The sequence below is a fragment of the Chenopodium album genome, chromosome 5, assembly GCF_948465745.1.
Source record: "Chenopodium album chromosome 5, dcCheAlbu1.1, whole genome shotgun sequence".
Taxonomy (NCBI): Eukaryota; Viridiplantae; Streptophyta; class Magnoliopsida; order Caryophyllales; family Amaranthaceae; genus Chenopodium; species Chenopodium album.
This window is the reverse complement of record NC_137838.1, coordinates 14011407-14027014: the sequence shown is the minus strand read 5'-3', so window position 1 is coordinate 14027014 and position 15608 is coordinate 14011407. Positions and strand designations below refer to the sequence as shown.

General features: G+C 38.9%; 1 non-coding gene across 1 annotated transcript; it reads left to right on the top strand.

The window, feature by feature from the left end:
• The first annotated feature begins 12564 nt into the window (after positions 1–12564).
• On the top strand, positions 12565–12671 carry LOC145633450 (small nucleolar RNA R71). The gene has a single exon (XR_014112775.1). It is a non-coding gene; the product is annotated as a small nucleolar RNA R71 (small nucleolar RNA).
• The last annotated feature ends 2937 nt before the right edge of the window (positions 12672–15608 follow it).

The following is a 15608-nucleotide window of genomic DNA, read 5'->3' as shown; positions in this document are numbered from 1 at the left end:
TTTAGTTTTGTCCATGACACGGGTTCAATAACAGTGTAGTTGGATTGGGTTCGAAAAGAGATTTCCAACGATGTATTATAAGCCCAATTCTGATGAATAATGAGGAAGTTATGACCAAATTACTACACTGGGCCCGGTTTGATCTTTATATGCGGCCCAATGATCTAGAGGAGGGCCTATCATGATTTATCATATCATTCCTAATGCAATTAGGATTGATTATAGTCTTCTAGAAGGTTCTTTTGAATCCTAATTTGATTAGCATTGATAAATTGACTTTTAAGAGTTTTATTTAGAATAAAAGAAGTGTTTTTAAGGAAATTACAGTTTTACCCCCTCGTACGCTAGACTTTTATCAAAATAAGAAAACGCGTGGAAAAACTGATTGCAGCGCCGCAGCTACAGTCTGTCGCCTGGCGACAGACATGGCGTTGCAGCAACACGTCTGGCGCCTGGTGACAGCTCTGTCGTCTGGCGATAGGCGCGTGTATGGCGACAGCGTAGTGTTTTATTCTTTTCGAAACTCTTATTCTTTTTTTTTTTCATATCTGACTGATTTTCTTTATAAATAGCCTCCTAAAACCTCCGTTTTCAATCAGCAACTCTCATCAAGAAATTCTTGATACTCTCACTCTCTCTCTCTCTCCTTCTCTCTCTCTTTTCTAAACTAGCCTTCTCTCATACAAAATTCCGCATTCACAAGATCTAGACAGACCTAGCATAGTTCAAAGGTGTCTTCGCCCTAGACGTGAAAGGTTTGATTTATGAGGGTTTGGTCCCAAATCTCTATTTCAATTATTTAATTTAATTGTTTAGTTTTATTATTTTCCTTGAAGTTACTAACGTGTGTATTTTGTTATTAAAAAGAGATATGAAGCATCCAAGTAAGTGCTTTAGTTGTTTTCATTGATATTATGATATAGAAATCATGTCTAGGTTATTATTTTGATTCCTAGTATTATGTTAGGATGCTTTCCTTAATTTGATGTTTAGGGTAAAGTTATAATATCAAATATGCTTATTATAATTTCTATGATGCCTCCTATGTTCTTTCCTAATATTCATGTTAGTATCATGTTAGTGCTATATATTTGATTTTTATATGTTTAGTGACATGCTAGGGTTTGTTATTAATCTTGTTAGTATCATGCCTAGGATCTTGCTATTATTATGCTTTATTTTTAACATAATTATTTTAATTATGATTACTATTATTTTTATTGTTATGTTGCTTGATATTTATTTATTGTTATTGCTTGATCACGCCTTTTATGCATGTTTAAAGGGAATTTTGTACTTGTAATCACGCTTAATAAGATAATTAATAATCTTGTTTAGGGTTAATATGATTATAATTCAAGTGATCGCCAATAATAGATTTATTTGTGCATTAATATTCAACCAACATAGATTAAACAGGTTTAGGGTAAACCTATTGATTGCATGTTAATCAGAAAGCGCACATGAATAGGAGAAGTATAAAGTAGAGGCCTATTATTAAGGCAGTTTCAATCTCTTTTAGGTTGGATTTGTACCTTCATCCCTGAACTTCCAGTCTTGGTTCCAGATCTATTGGAGTTAACAATCTCCTGGATCGTTAAGGGGTGTAACCTTCACCCTTTGAACAGTTTAAAAGTATTTAAAACTTGTTGGCGACTCTTTTGCTCTAGCTTCCTTCCCTTTGGACGCCACCATGCTTAAGTGTATGATCACAGTGGGGTTCAAGTTTGGGGTAATGCTTGAAATATTCCCTACAAACACACTATCATATTATTACACTGTCTAATACATAGATTCAAATAAATTACAACTAAAATAAGCTAAATAAGCCCTAATATGTTAATTGTTTAGGGTAAAAATAACCCTAAAAACGTGGTCCAATCCCGTAGTGACACGTGGCCCAGTCAAAGGGCGACATGTGTCCCTATGGGAAGATGACGCGTGCTAGATGCCCTAAAGAGCACCTGAAATCAGCAAGAGAAAAGACCTTTATTACATCAGGGCCCAAATCCCGAGGAAAGTCATTGAAAGCCGCAAAGCGGCACTCCCCATTCGACACGTGGCACTCTCTGATTGCGCAGCCAATCATGTCACGGAATTTTAGGGTACAAACCCTAAAGGGGCACTCACTCCCACCCCTATAAATACCACAATCATTTATGATGGGAGGGGTGGATAGTGACATAACCTAAAAAAGAGCATTAAAAGCTTCAACTTCTCTCTACTTTCTCTCTCTAAACTTTCCGTTTCCCGATCTCTAACTTGATCGTCGGAGGCGAATATTCCGGTAAAGGAATATTCGTTCATTTTTCAAGTGTCCTTGTCTCATTGCCTGAAGAGCGCGACCAGTATACGAGGAGATCACAAAAAACCCCGAAACATTTGGCGCCGTTTGTGGGGATACTCGTCCGTTATGGAAATAGACGGTTAGACACCTAATACCGGCCCTCGTCCAGGCAAGGACAGCCATGTATAGGACATAATTCCTACAATCCTTACTAGCGATCCGCTAATCGCCTCATTTCAAGAGGCCGATGACCCTCCTGTTACCGCAGCCTCTCTAAAGGCCGTGCTCAACAAGCTCCGGAATGAGTTTGAGAGAAACAGAGCCTCTACCTCTAGGCAGCCACCCAGGAAGGAGGGGGAGAGGGCTGCAAAGAAATCTCAAAATAAAGCGACTAATGCAACAGACGATAGGAACACCCCATTTCGTCGGTCGACTGAAAAGTCTCCAAGGGTACCACGGACAAATTTCTCTGATATGTTGGCGAAAACCTAGTCGGATGGGGGGAGGAGTAGGCAGCCTCGAAGAGAAGAGCCTGAGCCGTCTAGACGATGGAAGGATGCAAGGGATTATCTCCGGCATAAGCAGCGAGAACATGCCGCTTACTCGGACACGGCCTCAACTCCAACAATGCCGGATGATTTCTCAAATTGACTGGCAAAGACTCATCGACTTCTTGGGCAAAGTTATGAATCGCACTCCGTAGTACTGCTGTTCTCTCTGCAGGATAATACTTGTTATAGAAATTCAAAACAAGTGTTTCCCAGTCAGTTATACCAAGTGTAGTTCTATTTAAGTCATTTAACCACAATTTAGCTTTTCCAGTTAAAGAGAAGGGAAAGAGAATCTCCCTGATTTGGTCTTGAGTGACCCCGGCTTGCCTGATGGTGTTGCAATATTGACAATAGTCGGCAATGTGAAGATTCGGGTCTTCACCCTTGGCTCCACTGAATTGCTTCCTCTCTATCATCGTTATAAATTGAGGTTTGATTTCAAATTGAACCCCATCAAGAGCCGGAGTGGGGGTGAGATGTGGCAAATCCGTAAGCTTTGGTTGTGAATAGTCACTAAGCTTCTTTGGAGCCGTCATCTCTGATTCTGCGTCTGATGATGCCTCTAAATCGCTGGAATCAGTTGGAGGGTCGCGGTGATTATTGTTATTATCACCAGAATCCGCCAAGATTTGCTTGTAGAAATTTTTCTGTCTATGAAAGGAACGTTCGATCTCAGGATCGAATGGGATGTAACCTGATCTAGAACACCTGGGCATAAACAAAAAAAAAAAAAACTAGAAGCAAATGTGAGATTTGTCTCAGAGAACTAACGCTCTCTGAGACAAAGAGGGAAATAATCTAGACTACAAAAACAATCAGAAATAAAAATAAAACCGTTTCCCCGGCAACGACGCCAAATTTTGACAGGGTAAAGTCGTATCCCCTAATAAAAAATAATTACCTAAATCTCTAACTAAAGTAGATAGGGAAGTAGGGTCGAACTCCACAGGGAAACAGGTCTTTTTAATTCTAATTAATTATTATAATCTAAATTATTTAAGTAACCAATATTTATAATTAAGTAAGAAACTAAACTACTAAGGTTGAGAATAGGAAGAAAACAATATATGAAAGGATCTAGGGCATAGGTTCACCAATAAATAATACTCCAGGGTAAAACATAGTAATCAATCATTGACATTGCATAAATAACATGATTAACAGGCTCTCGCAATTTATTAATCAACATAGATCTAACAGGCTCTCGCAATTTACTAGATCTAAGTTCTTATTGAAAATAGCCTTTAATATCAAATTAACATCTGCTCGATTCATCAATTTAATATTGCTATATATACTTTTACAAGCCGCAATTGTAAAACATTAAAACAATTCAATAAGAAATTATCATGCAATACCAAAAATCAATAATAGTCAATCATCAATGCATCAATTAACCAGATTGTAAAGGGCTTTCGCTACGTATTACAATCACATAATTAATTTACCGGTATTAAATCTCATCTCTCGCATCTTGACTTAACCATTTATAAATTAACCTGCCTATTGAAACTAGACCTAAACATCAATTCTCATCTCTCGAATCTTGAATCAATATTGTCAAACTCATGCATAAAAGATAAGCCTAATCTAGTCACAGAGCATTAAATCAATCAATCGGAAATTAATCTAGCATTGATAATCAACAACAATAAATTACCCCTGCATATTATTTATTAGATCCCCATAAACCCTAGAAATTAAACTACTCACAAATCATCATGACTAAACTAATCAAATAAATAAATAAAAGCATAATCAAGGGAGTAAATAAAATAACTGAAATTAAAGGGGAAGAAATTGTTACCAAAAAGTAATCTGGAATTAATGAAAGAATTAAGGACAAAAGTTTAGAGAAAGAATTCTAAGAGAATAATTAAGAGAGTAAAGAAAGAGTAAAAAGTAGAAGAAGAGGAGAAGAAGAGATGATGAAGTTCCTAAAAACGTATTACGGAGGAGTATTTATACTCCGTACAAAAATCCTAAGCTAAAACAAATTAAAACTACATTAAACATCAACTAATAAAACACGCGCCCGATCGGGCGCGCCTTTTTTGTCTCTAATAGCAATCGGCGGCTCATTTGGGCCACTATTTGGACTACGATTGGGCTCCAATTCTTCGGGCCAATCTGGGTTTCCTCTTTGGGTCTTGAATACTCGGTCCAAATGCCCCGGTATGACACATACCAAGCCCTTAATCACCGGTTTGATGGCTCTAACCGGCCCTGGGCTATAAAATCTGGTCGTGTTTCTCCAATGCTCGTGATTGCTCCAAAATATCTCGGGAAAATACTCCAAAAGCATAAATCCCTGCAAAAGTCAACCAAATCTACGAAAAAACTAGAAAACACCAATTAGTAATAAAAGTGGCTCTAAAGAGCCAAAAACACTACTAATTATGACCAAGGGACGGGGGTAAAATACTATATAAAGTAGACACATCAAACTCCCCCAAGCCAAACCTTTGCTTGTCCCTAAGCAAAGATCTCATTAATGAATCAATAAATATACTTCACCCCAAAAAGTAAAAATCAAGCACAAACGATCCAGGGTAAATCAAATAAACATGCTTCAAAGTCAACCAATCAAATCCATCCAATTACCTTTCTTCCTAACAATTGTCAAATAGAGCAAACCACAAGAGCATATAGAATTCAAGACTAGTGCTCGCACACTCGACTCTCATTTTTGTGGCGAGTAAAAGATGTACTCAATCGCTCTCCATCCAACCCCTTTATGTGAACAATGCCCTCCCAACTCACACTCTCGTGTGTATAAAACAATGAACGCTCAACCTACTAGTCGACTCGAAATATGTCAAATCATAACTTGCATTGATAAACAACACTTTCACATTCATACAATTCTATGCACAAAGGTCGGAAGGTCTTTAAAGCTTGTAATGTAAGGCTAGGGTAAAGGGTAGGAATCATTTGGGAACAAGTGAGAGTAAAGCTATGCTTAAGGGAGCAAATCCTAATAAAGCCCATGATCAAAATAAATAATGATCAACATCTCCTACATAACCAACTCTAACATCAACCAAATATACTCCAATCATAATAAATAATCCCAACAATTACAATTTCACTCATAAAAATATAATAATGAGGAAATAGAGTGAATAAACAAACTTATTTCCAAACTTGAGTTTTTCATTGAAGCTCAATTTTTTTTTCTTTTGATCAACCTACAACTAGAACATTTGAACATTTTTTTTTCTTTTGAAGTTCACTTATTTTTTCACATTTGTTTTTTTCTTGAACTTCTCTTTTTCTCATAATATCATGCTTTATTTTTTCAAGAAAATATAACTCTCAAACTCATCAAAAATAAACATGAATAACAATAAAACAACTTCTCAAACCCCACCCAGATTGTGCAAACAACAAGCACACTACAAACTCCCTCACCTCACTCACTAATAGCTCCCCCAAGCCAAGCTTTGGACTAGTAACCAATGGGGCAAAATAGGCTTGTAATGTGGCTAATAAACAATAAAAGGTCAAGGCAACAACATGGGTAGCAAGAAGGGAACAAATGTATCTACAATGTCTGGAGGCTACCTAAAAGAACAAATGCCTTCGTCCTCCTCAATGTGCATAATAATGAATCATATAAATATTACTAATAGTTGCAAACCAATACTCAAATTCATTGACATACCAGGAACTACGGAACTATCACACATTCCTTACCAAATCAACTAGTCAAGCACTATATTCACAAGTAGTTGGACAAAATTGACGCATGTTAAGGTTTCAAGGTGTAGACACCCATTTGTGTCTCCCCAAAACCAAACCCGGTGATGAGTGCCTTTCACGTCAAATCATAATCAAATGAAACAAAAGTGTGGAAAGGTCTAGTGTTGCGGAAAGTTTTATTTCTTTATCTCTTCTCTCTGTTTTTGAAAACTTTATTTTAAGAAAACAGCCAATCCAGTTGGTTGGTCCATGATATGGGTCCAATAGTGGTGTAGTTGGATGGGGCTTGCAAAGACCTTTCCAACGATATATTATAAGCCCAATTCCGATGAATATTGAGGAATTCATGGCCAATTTACTAAACTGGGCCCGGTTTGAGTTTTAAGTACGGCCTAATGATCTAGGGGAGGGCCTAATATAATTTATCATTCCTAATGCAATTAGGAATGGTTTTTAGTCTTCTAGAATATTCTAGAAGGTTCTTATCATTTTTAATTCAATTAGGACTCTTCAGAGTTTTAATTAGATCAAATAGCATTTTCGACTGAAATTATATTATTTTATTTTCCAGTACGGTAAGTTTATCAGATTTTCGAAAACGCGTTGAAAGCCGATTTGGCGTCCAACCCCAGGCCTTGGCGCCAGACGCCAGCATTGGCGCCTGGCGCTAGCCACTGGTCTTGGCGCCAATGAGCCAGGTCTGGCGCCAAAGTGGTTTTGTGGTCTTCAGACTCTGTTTTGATAAATTATCTTTTTTGGATGATTTTCTCTATAAATATCGTATCAAAAACTCCGTTTTCATGGACGGATTATCAATATTCATTCACAAAGAATCTTCAATTCTCTTTTTAAATCATTCATTCTTTCTTTTCTAAAACTTTGTTTTCTCGAATACAAAATTCCGCATTTGCAAGATCTTGATACACCTAGCCGTATTCGAAGTTGCCTTCACCCTAGACGTGAAAGGTTTTAATTTCTGAGGGTTTGGTCCCAAATCTCTCTTTCAATTATTTAATTTGATTGCTTTGATTATTATTTTCCTTGAAGTTACTAACGTGTGTATTGTGTTATTAGAAAGAGGTACGAGGCATCCAAGTAAGTGCTTTAATTGATTAATTGATATTATGATGTAGATATCATGTTTAGATTGTTATTATGATTCCTAGTATCATGTCTAGGGTAATTTTAATATTAAGTATGATTGCTACGATGCTTCCTATATTCTTCCTAATATTTATTCATGTTAGTATCATGTTAGGACTAAAGCTTTCATTTTTATTGTTTAGTGACATGCTAGGGTTTGTTATTAATCTTGTTAGTATCATGCCTAGGATCTTGCTATGCTTTAACATGATTATGATTATGATTGATATTATTTTTATTCATGATATTGATTATTTATTTATGTTGCTTGATATGTATTATTTTATTTGTTATTGCTTGATCACCTTTATTGCATGTTAAAGGGAATTTGTACTTGTAACCACACTTAATAAGATAATTAATAATCTTGTTAGGGTTAATTGTGATTATAATTCAAGTGATCGCCAATAATAGTTTATTTGTGCATTAATATTCAACCAACATAGATTAAACAGGTTTAGGGTTAATCCTATTGATTGTATGTTAATTAGAAAGCGCACATGAATACGAGCAGAATAAAGTAGAGGCCTATTATTAGGGCAGGTTCAATCTCTTTTAGGTTGGATTTGTACCATCATCCCCGAACCCTTATTTGGTTCATGACCTTATGGATTTGACGATCTCTTGGATCGTTAAGGGGTGTAACCTTCACCTCGTGAATGGTTTACAAGTTCCTAATAAACTTGTTGGCGACTCTTTTGCTCTATCTTCTTCCCTTTTGGACGCCACCGTACTTTAGTGTATGATCACAGTGGGGTTCAAGCTAGTGGGATTTTAAAGGCTTGAAACTATTCCCTACACAAGGCAATCAAACATAAAATCATGATCAACTAATTCACAATGCTTATCATCAAATACCAGGAATCAAAACAATTTTCTCGAATAAGGGGAACAGGGAAGCATAATTTATAATTCATTGGAACGTATTTTTGGATTTTCTTTATTTTTAAAATTTTTTGTATTTTTATATATAAAGAAAGCAATAAAACTAACCTAGAAAGCAAGAAAACTAACCTAAGAAAACACACCAAAAATAAAAGAAAAGAGAAAAAGAAAAATATACAAAACCAAAATCTCCCCCAAGCCAACATCAGACAATGTCCTCATTGGCTCGGAAACTAGCCCAGCATAGCTAGTCCTCATCATCCTAATCCATCGAGCCGAAACCCGCACCTCCACTGCCACCTGCACCACCTGCACCAGAAAAGCTACCACCAAAATAATCAGCGTGAAAAGTCCCCCTCGCCGGTCCCCCGAAAGGAATGTCCTGCCCATACCCGAAGAAGGAAGAATAGTCAGTGTAAATACCACGGGCAGTGGGATCCCTATCGTATCCCTGGGGTGGTGGCTGAAACCAGTCAGGGTGAATAGCGTCGTCGGGAATGTTGCCCCGACGAGCATAATCATCGTACATAGGGTAGAGAGCTCTACCCTGGTTCCTCTCTAGATACCCTAACCTCTGGTCTAAGGAGCCTACCATCCTCCTAAGGTCAGTATGTGAATGCTCGATACGTCCTAGGGCCTGACCTATACTCTGAAGATCCCAAACTGGGTCAGAGTCAACATGAGGGACGGAATGGGACATACGAGGTGGAGAGAAAGCCACCTCGGGCTGAGGCTGGGGTGGTGGAACTGGTGGTGGTGGTGCCTGCCCCCTAGCGTTGGCAACTAAAGCATCATAGGTGTAAGAAGGTTGCCCCGGGGGAAAGGCGGTCAAGTCTGGACTGGGTAGGGGAAAAATGGGCAAAGGTTGCTCGTTCCCAGTCCGAATACACCAAAAGGGTGTTTGCTCGCTATCCGGTCTAACCCACCCCCCATCCTCAAAATACCTAGCAGTCATGTAGGTATCTGGTCCACAGTTGGTAAGCTGGTGGGGTCCGTCTACTACAAAACCGGCCTTTGAGTCATGTAGAAAAAATTTTATATGAAAGTGAAGAGGATGAAGAGAGGATCACAAATATGTAAAGAGTTTTGAATTTGGATAAGAAATGGAGGAGAAATCTTAGAGAGAAGGTAGAGAAAATTTGAGTTTTAGAGAGAGAAAGTAATGGGGGAAAGAAGAAATGGAGAAAGAAAGAAGAAAAGAAGGAAGAAGAAGACGCGGATACCCTCGCGCCCGGTCGGGCGGTGGGTCGCCCGGTCGGGCAATATGATAGAATTCTGAAGCTGGTTCTCGCGCCTGGTCGGGCGGACTTCGCCCGGTCGGGCGATCTGATTGCTTTATAATCGCGCCCGGTTGGGCGCCACTCGCCCGGTCGGGCGATCTGCCGACTTTAATTTCTTCTGGCTCTCGCGCCCGGTCGAGCGCCATTAGCCCGATCGGGCGATTTTTAGTCCAAAATTTTCTCCCTTCTCGCGCCCGGTCGGGGGAGGCTTGCCCGATCGGGCGGACAAATTAGTCCGTAAACGTCAAGTTTCGCGCCCGATCGGGCGCCACTCGCCCGGTCGGGCGAAATTTCTTATTTTCAGACCCTTGCTCTCGCGCCCGATCGGGCGGGCTTCGCCCGGTCGGGCCCGAGGCTAAATCGGCGAAATTTATTTTTTTCTTCTTATCTCCAAAATGTGGCCAACTCTTTTCCTTCAAACCTGTACAAACACTCATAGAACTCATTAAATTCCCTCATCTCTCCTCTCACAAGAAAAAGAAAAGAAAAACTAGACTAAAAACATTAAAAATACGGGTTGCCTCCCGCAAAGCGCTGGTTTATCTAGGTCCCGCACGACCTTCTTACCAAGTGCAATTTCTAGGACCCTTGGCCTAACGCTTGATCGGGTGGTTTCTCACCCTGTCTAGCGATGTTTAGGCTGCGATGCGGCTTCCTGACATAACCTGTGGGACGCCAAGTCGCCTTATCTGGTGGATCCTCCTTGACTTGGATTGGGGGATCTTCGATGCTACGCACTAAAAACCCTTCTTCGATCGAATGTTGCTTCAAATTGTCATTACGTTCAACACTTGTAACTCGATCTGGTGGAACACTTACCGTAGGCTCGATTCGCACAACTTGCTCGATCGGTTCCACTTGTTCATCCTCGAAACCAAGACCAACATTGTAGAGTGCTCTTTCTATTGCATCGACTTCCTTCTGCCATTTGTCTATCTCATCTGAAAAGGATGCAACACAAGATACCGCCTCCAAGAGATCTTTTTCAAGAGCTTGGGGCTTGTTAGAATAATTTACAACCACATTAACACTGAAACATTTATCCTCAGTCATGGAGCTTTTGGGGGCATTATTCAGATTAAAAACAACTTTATCGTCCCCTATTGATAGTGTTAGCTTACCACTTCTTACATCTATGACTGCTCCTGCAGTGTTAAGGAATGGTCTACCCAAAATAATTGGGGTTTGCATATCCTCGGCCATATCAAGAACAACAAAATCTACAGGTATATAAAATTTACCTACTCTAACGGGGACATCCTCTAAAACACCTAAGGGGTATTTGAAAGAACGGTCGGCCATTTGTAGAGTTATATTGGTAGCTTTTAACTTACCCATATTCAACTTGGAACACACAGATAATGGCATGACGCTAACACTAGCACCCAAATCACATAATGCATTATCAATCAAGAGATTGCCAATATGACAAGGGATAGAAAAACTACCCGGATCTTTTAATTTAGGTGGAGACTTATTTTGAAGTACGGCACTACACTCTGCAGTGAAAGCTACTGTCTCTACCTCACTAATAGACCTTTTTCTCGTCAAAATTTCTTTCATAAATTTTGCATATGAGGGGATTTGTGTGATCAATTCAGTAAAGGGAACTGTTACCTTCAAATCTTTAACCACCTCCAGGAACTTACCAAACTGCTTATCCAAGTTTGTCTTCAATTGACGATTGGGGAAAGGAAGTTTGATTATTGGCTTTGGAGCATTCTTATTCTTGTCTGGAGTAGCCACCTTCTCTGGAGTTGTACCCTGCAATGTAGAATTAGATATGTTAGTATTATCCTTTAGCCCTGCAGGGCTATCAACTACATTGTTTGGTTTAATGGAATCAAGATTAGCATTATTTGATAAAACAGGTTCATCAACTCTGGGCATAGAGGGCCCTTCATAGTTTGAACCGCACCTTAGAGTAATTGCAAATGCTTGATCCGTAGGCCTTGTAGGCTGTGCCGGCAAGGCTCCCTGTTGGCGGGCTTGTAGAGTAGCGGAGAGTTGCACAATTTGATTATCTACAATTTTATTATGCGCTAAAATTTTATCAATTGTCGCATCTCTACTCTCCATGTGCTTTTGCATATTGACCAACATTGTTCTTATTTCCGCCAGAGAAGGGTCGGAAGATGAGGGGGGTTGTTGTGGTTGATTCTTCTGGCTAGCATTGGGATGATAATATTTCTGATGCTGTTGCTGTGGCGCCTGTGGTTCTTGTGGTGGTGGATTTTGAACATTAGTGCTCCGGTAGGAAAGGTATGGATGATTCCGATACCCAGGATTGTAAGTGTTAGAGTATGGGTTATTCTACCTATAAGCTTGGAAGGCATTAACTTGCTCCACGGAACTCCTGCAATCCTGCTCCCAATGACCTACAATACCACAATTTTCACAGAAAGCCTCATTAGAATTATTATTAACCGCAGAAACATTGGCTACATTAGCAGTGCTCAGGTTATCTAATATTTGGCAAATAGAGGTTAGTTGAGCTTGCAAAAAGGATACAGAGTCGACACTATGTTTCCCCTTGTTAGCAAATCCTCTGGGATTCCCATATTGGAAATTGTGTATTGTCATATCTTCAATAACCTGACCTGCATCATCAACATTAAGATTCATAAATCTCCTACTAGCTGCAGAGTCTAAAATTATTCTAGAGGAATTTCCAATGCCGTTATAAAAGGCTTGGATTAACGGCCATTGTGCTAAATTACGGTGAGGGCATTCTCTTTGTAAGTCCTTGAACCTCTCCCAAGCCTCATATAAAGACTCATCGGCTTCTTGGGCAAAGTTCTGAATCGCACTCCGTAGTACTGCTGTTCTCTCTGCAGGATAATACTTGTTATAGAAATTCAAAACAAGTGTTTCCCAGTCAGTTATACCAAGTGTAGTTCTATTTAAGCCATTAAACCACAATTTAGCTTTTCCAGTTAAAGAGAAGGGAAAGAGAATCTCCCTGATTTGGTCTTGAGTGACCCCGGCTTGCCTGATGGTGTTGCAATATTGACAATAGTCGGCAATGTGAAGATTCGGGTCTTCACCCTTGGCTCCACTGAATTGCTTCCTCTCTATCATCGTTATAAATTGAGGTTTGATTTCAAATTGAACCCCATCAAGAGCCGGAGTGGGGGTAAGATGTGGAAAATCCGTAAGCTTTGGTTGTGAATAGTCACTAAGCTTCTTTGGAGCCGTCATCTCTTATTATGCGTCTGATGATGCCTCTAAATCGCTGGAATCAGTTGGAGGGTCGCGGTGATTATTGTTATTATCACCAGAATCTGCCAGGATTTGCTTGTAGAAATTTTTCTGTCTATGAAAGGAACGTTCGATCTCAGGATCGAATGGGATGTAACCTGATCTGGAACACCTGGGCATAAACAAAAAAAAAAACTAGAAGCAAATGTGAGATTTGTCTCATAGAACTAACGCTCTCTGAGACAAAGAGGGAAATAATCTAGACTACAAAAACAATCAGAAATAAAAATAAAACCGTTTCCCCGGCAACGACGCCAAATTTTGACAGGGTAAAGTCGTATCCCCTAATAAAAAATAATTACCTAAATCTCTAACTAAAGTAGATAGGGAAGTAGGGTTGAACTCCACAGGGAAACAGGTCTTTTTAATTCTAATTAATTATTATAATCTAAATTATTTAAGTAACCAATATTTATAATTAAGTAAGAAACTAAACTACTAAGGTTGAGAATAGGAAGAAAACAATATATGAAAGGATCTAGGGCATAGGTTCACCAATAAATAATACTCCAAGGTAAAACATAGTAATCAATCATTGACATTGCATAAATAACATGATTAACAGGCTCTCGCAATTTATTAATCAACATAGATCTAACAGGCTCTCGCAATTTACTAGATCTAAGTTCTTATTGAAAATAGCCTTTAATATCAAATTAACATCTGCTCGATTCATCAATTTAATATTGCTATACTTTTACAAGCCGCAATTGTAAAACATTAAAACAATTCAATAAGAAATTATCATGCAATACCAAAAATCAATAATAGTCAATCATCAATGCATCAATTAACCAGATTGTAAAGGGCTTTCGCTACGTATTACAATAACATAATTAATTTACCGGTATTAAATCTCATCTCTCGCATCTCGACTTAACCATTTATAAATTAACCTGCCTATTGAAACTAGACCTAAACATCAATTCTCATCTCTCGAATCTTGAATCAATATTGTCAAACTCATGCATAAAAGATAAGCCTAATCTAGTCACTGAGCATTAAATCAATCAATAGGAAATTAATCTAGCATTGATAATCAACAACAATAAATTACCCCTGCATATTATTTATTAGATCCCCATAAACCCTAGAAATTAAACTACTCACAAATCATCATGACTAAACTAATCAAATAAATAAATAAAAGCATAATCAAGGGAGTAAATAAAATAACTGAAGTTAAAGGGGAAGAAATTGTTACCAAAAAGTAATCTGGAATTAATGGAAGAATTAAGGACAAAAGTTTAGAGAAAGAATTCTAAGAGAATAATTAAGAGAGTAAAGAAAGAGTAAAAAGTAGAAGAAGAGGAGAAGAAGAGATGATGAAGTTCCTAAAAACGTATTACGGAGGCGTATTACGGAGGAGTATTTATACTCCGTACAAAAATCCTAAGCTAAAACAAATTAAAACTACGTTAAACATCAACTAATAAAACACGCGCCCGATCGGGCTAGGCACCGCCCGATCGGGCGCGCCTTTTTTTGTCTCTAATAGCAATCGGCGGCTCATTTGGGCCACTATTTGGACTACGATTGGGCTCCAATTCTTCGGGCCAATCTGGGTTTCCTCTTTAGGTCTTGAATACTCGGTCCAAATGCCCCGGTATCACACATATCAAGCCCTTAATCACCGGTTTGATGGCTCTAACCGGCCCTGGACTATAAAATCTGGTCGTGTTTCTCTAATGCTCGTGATTGCTCCATAATATCTCGGGAAAATACTCCAAAAGCATAAATCCCTGCAAAAGTCAACCAAATCTACGAAAACACTAGAAAACACCAATTAGTAATAAAAGTGGCTCTAAAGAGCCAAAAACACTACTAATTATGACCAAGGGACGGGGGTAAAATACTATATAAAATAGACACATCAATGATGCTACATGGTGCAAATGCTTCCCGGCCACCTTAAAAGGAGTGGCGCAGGATTGGTTCAATAGCCTTCCGGCCGGCTGCATTAATTGTTTTACCACCCTTAGTTTGCTGTTTGTAGGGAATTTGTCTTACAACATTCCACCAAGAAAAACAAGTCTCAACTTGGCAACAATTGTGTAAAGAAAAAATGAAGGACTACGCTCGTACGTCCAAATATTTAACCAAGAAAAGGCCTAATCCATAATCTTCCGGAAAAAATGGCATACTATGAATTTCTCCGGGGATTAAGGCATAATAGTTTTAAGTTTGATTTGGTAAGAAAAAAGATTCGGTCATACGAAGGTGTTTTGTGGGAAGCCGAAGCCTACATTGAGGTGGCGGACTTTTGTTCGCTCACAAAATCAGAAGCGCCGGCCAAGGGGGCTGAGAAGAAACAACCTTCTCAGCAAGACTCGGCTGGCCAAAAGAAAGAAGGCAACAAGAGAAAAGAAGTCTGGGTGGCCGAAGACCAGCATTAGAAATCCAAGAAGGTCAAGACGTACGAGCCCCAGTATGAGTTCAACATGGACTGTTACTCCATCCTGATGGAAATCAAAGACAAGTTCAAGTTTGAAAAGC